Consider the following 4,872-nt stretch of genomic DNA (forward strand, 5'->3'; position numbering starts at 1 on the left):
CACTGGGGAGAGAGATAGCTTGGGGTACAAAGAGACCCTTTTCTCCTGACCTTCAGAGCACACCCACATTAATCCTCACTAACTGGCTCAGGTGGAATTGTTTGTTACCAAGCTGTACAGGAGTGAGGTCTTTTGTCTGCCTGTCCACACAATGTGAGAGACTTCTTCCAGCAGGCCTGGGATGCAGAGAAACCCTCAGGTTACACTGGGAACAGTGATGAGTTCCCTGGAACATGCACTGTCTTGAAAGAAGTCTCTGTGTTATGAAATTATTGTATTGAATACAAATTTCCTAACTTGGTGCCATTCATCATAGCTATTCTATAGCTTCACCTATAGGAATACATCCATACATAGACAATGACATGGAAGTACAGGCTCTTTTTGAGGGGGCAGGTCCTGAGGTTGAACTATGAGCCTAGGCATTGTCCCTGAGCTCCTTTTGCTCAAGGGTAGTACATGAAGCTTGAGTCATAGCCTCAATTCTGTTTTTTTTTGTGATCTCTTAGAAGTAACAGTGTCATAGACTTTCCTACACTGGCTGGATTCAAGCTAAGATTCTCTCCATCTCAGCATCCTAAGGAGGTGGGATTACAATCAGCAGCTACTGACATCTTCTTTCCTTTCTTATTCATTTTTTAATCTGGACAATCTGACTTCTTAGCAGGGTTATTCCAATGGTTTGAATTTATAAGTAAACTACCCAATGTTTATTATAGTTGCTTTCTCTCCTCATCTTCTTCTCTGGTCACAGGTTTGAGGCCAAACGTGAGAAATGAGTGTCACAGTATTTTGGAGCAAATATCCACAGGATATGCCAATTCTGTCACTTAGAATTGAGCTAGAATTTACTGTCTCAGGATGAGAGGACCGAAATCTGGAGTGAACCTCATATTGTCTGCATTGCTCCTTTTGCCTATAAAATGATCTAATCATTATGAGTGTTTTGTGTCTCCAACTTTAAGTATCTAGAACACACTAGAAGCATCTTCCTGTTTCTGTTTTTCTCTAGTACCTCTCGAGATTTAGACTAAGGATTTGTGTGAAGCGGCTCCTCTGCGAATCCCTGAGAAAAGCCACTTGAAGCCTCTTCAGGAGATCGCCATTCAAAGCCAGCTGAGCAGGAAACTCGGTGAGACTCTTATCTACAATAAAGCACCAGTGAACCAGAAGTGGAGCAGTGGCCCAGGGGGTAGAGCTCCAGCTTTGAGAGAGAAAGCTGAGCAGGACATATAAGCCAGACCATGCAGGAAAGCCTGGGAGTTGATTATGTCCAATTAACCACCAGATAGCTCTTCAATTACTTTCTGTTGGCATGTTGCATGGGCCTAGGTGAGAAGTCTTGCCCCTGTTATCTAATGATACAGGTAACTGGGACCTGAGATCCTAGGACCCATGGGTCCTACAGAAGAGAAGTATTTTTTAGACATCATATCAGCAAAATTTGGGAACAATTACTGGAATGCTTCAGAAATATGGAGAAAAACAGTTTGGGACCAGCGAGTTAAAACAATATACAGAGCAGCAGAATAAAATCCCATGTAGATTAGAGGAAAACAACACTCATTTTTTGCTATGTGATTTCAGAAGGCCATGTACACTTAGAAGGTATCACAAGTTTGTACCTAAAATATTGCATTGATACATTTTATATTCTGATATATATTCTAAACCTAATTATTTATATTCTAATTGTATTGATTGGAATAAATATCAATTTATTTGTCAAATTATCAATTAATTCTAGTAACTTTCATAGTGTGAAATATAAAATCATCACATAAAAATGTAAAATATATAACTATATATAATATAATGAAAAGGCTCATGTTTTGCATTGTTCTGTTGTGGTTAGGGTATCAAAGGCAACTCTGTTTTAAAGTATTATTCCATTATCTCTACCTCAGTGTTTAGTAGAGTTAAACCTAAAGCTTTACCATTTGTAGATTTACAGCCTGGACGCAAGAGGAAACACTGTGGTTAAAACATTAGCAATTTGGGAGGTTGAGATTTTCTTCATGTGTCTATTGGCCATTCTTCTTTGTTCTTCAGAGAAGTTTCTCTTTAAGTCTTTCGCCCACTTATTTATTGGGCAGTTGTTTCTTTGAGTATTTGATGTTGGGGATGTAATTTTTTGAGTTCCAAGTATATTTTAGATATGAGACCCTTGTCCGTTGTATGGCTAGTGAAGATCTTCTCACAATCCGTGGGCTTTCTATTGACCCTGCTAGCTATGTCCTTTGCCATGCGGAAGCTCTGCAACTTCATGCAATCCCATTTGTCAAACCTTTCTTTGATTTGTTGTGTTTCCGGGTCTCTATTCAGAAAATTTCGACCTGAGCCAAGGAGACCTAGGGTTTCTCCTATTCTATCCTGTAATGTTTTCAGAGTGTCTGCTTTGACTCCGAAGTCTTTGATCCATTTGGAGTTGATTCTGGTGTAGGGTGATAATGCAAATCAAGACAACATTGAGATACTACCTCACCCCAGTTAGAATGGCAAAAATGAAGTACTGTAATAACAACAGATGCTGGAGGGGATGTGGACAGAAGGGAATCTTACTGCATTGTTGGTGGGAGTGTAAACTTGTTCAACCACTTTGGAAAGCAGTACGGAGGTTCTCAAAAAACTTCACACACAGCTCCCCTATGACCCAGCAATCTCACTTTTGGGCATTTACCCAAATGTTTACAAACAAGACCACACTATAGCTATCAGCACACCTATGTTCATTGCAGAATTATTTACCATAGCTAAGATCTGGAACCAATCCAGATGCCCCTCAGTAGATGAATGGATCAAGAATATGTGGTATATATACACAATGGAATTCTATGCCTCCATCAGAAATAATGGCATTGCCCCATTTGTTAGGAAATGGAAAGACCTGGAAAAATTATATTAAGTGAAGTAAGCCAGGCCCAAAGAAAGCTAGGTCCCATGGTTTCTCTTATTTGCAATATCTAGTAAATGTATGAGTCAAGCAGAAAAGGTCAGATAATGTGATGTTAGGAAAATGAATCCTAAGATATGTATTTAAATGGTTTATTTCTTTCATGCATTTGTTTCTAATGCACTTATAAGATTATCTTTTTGTTGCTTTGTATGTCCCTCCCCCACATTATAACCTCTGCTTTCACTATATTTGATGTCGGTATAATTTGTGAAGTAGAAGGGGAAAACCAAGTCGTTTAAGGATACTGGTGGACCCGTGCAACAATTAGAAGTACAAGTTGTCATGTCCAAAACGAACTTTACAACTTTGGTGGGGGGGAGGATTGGTTGGGGGTTGGGGGGAGGCTGGGAAGGGATGTGAAGGGTAAACAAAGAAGGAGGTTGCAATGCTTGATAAGAAATATACTCATTATCTTGCCCATGTAATGTAACCCCTCTGTACATTTTGTTCACAATAAAAATAATAATAGAAATAAAAATAATAAAAAACATTACCAATTTAAGGCCTAATAATGAAGAGAAATATATGGACTTCTCTTGCAACTATGAAAATATTTGGTGATATAATGGCAGTAGTGTAAGTTCCTGCCTGTTTGGAAGGTAGACAGGCCAAGACATTAGGTAATCATGAATATGAATATTTTTTCACTTTCTTGGCTTTAGCTACTTTTGAAATGGTAGGTATCATAAACAATCATATTTTGATAAAATGCCTTCTAGTATGAACAGTTCTGGCTGAACTGTTCATCTCTCTATGATCCCTTGTAACTAAGATTAGATTTGTTCCACTAATACAATCTATGCTGTCAGAGTAAGATATTCTGGTTGGTCTGTTCCTACATGGAAGAAGGGTAAAGGGTCATGTAGACATTTGTGCCAGTAAGACCTCATTTGGGAAAATCTCAGCTGCATATGTTTAGAAGTAGCTCTTAAACAAGGCTTACTTTGAATCCATTGGCTCCACAGAGCTAACACAGTTGGATAAATAAGTACTTGAAAAAACGTCTCATTTGGACTTAGCTATTAATACTTGAAAATATGATCAAATTCTAAATGAAAAGGACTTAAAATAGTCATTGACAAAAAAATTGCAAATGTGAGCAATCAACTGAACAACATTTTTTTTCAACTATTCACAGAATTTTAGGGAAATAAGATTAATAGCATTTTTAGGAACAATAAAGTTTCCTTGTTACAAATAGGCACCTAAGCATATAAGCCTTTATAAATATTTCATCATTAACTACTAAAATTTGCAGGATACTACATTCTTCAGCAGCTTGTATACCAAAATTACAACAATACAGAGATTAACATGGCACTTGTACAAGGATGATATGAAAATTTGTGAAGTATTCAAAATTTTTCATTCTTCAGATGCAAGAAATGAAAAACAGCTATTAAAAAGTTGATTACAAAATTACAAGTGAAACAATACACCTAATTCATATAATTAAAAGTTACTTTGACATCAGTGTATTAAATTTTCACCTTAGAAAGGCCTTTACATAGCATAACCTTTACACAACTTTTGAAATTAGACAACATTGTCGTTTTATCCCAAAGAAATATAATACTAAAAGGACCTAGGGGGGCAAAAAAGGAATCTTAAACTGTTTCTGTATGGAATGCAATCTGAAAGGACACATTAATGAACCTATATGTTATAAAACAATGTAGAATTCAATGTATTATATCTAGGAGAGAATAAAAGAGATTATGGACACTATACAAACATAGAATATTTTAAAATATACTTTTTCAGACAAACAATGGAAATATCTTTAGTTTCTATACTACTCATTTCAACAGATAAATTAAAATTATTTCCGATCAACAAAATCACAAACTCTGCATAAATCATTATAGATGTATACAAAAACTCTTGAATACATTTTGATATCAAAAGCAGACAAT

At 36.5% G+C, this 4,872-nt stretch overlaps 1 pseudogene; it reads left to right on the top strand.

Annotated features, from left to right (window-relative positions):
- The first annotated feature begins 4,222 nt into the window (after positions 1 to 4,222).
- Positions 4,223 to 4,322, top strand: LOC122109899 (annotated as a pseudogene).
- Positions 4,323 to 4,872: the final 550 nt, after the last annotated feature.

Source organism: Dipodomys spectabilis, unplaced genomic scaffold, assembly GCF_019054845.1.
Source record: "Dipodomys spectabilis isolate Male_0828 unplaced genomic scaffold, ASM1905484v1 ptg000070l, whole genome shotgun sequence".
NCBI classification, from domain to species: Eukaryota; Metazoa; Chordata; class Mammalia; order Rodentia; family Heteromyidae; genus Dipodomys; species Dipodomys spectabilis.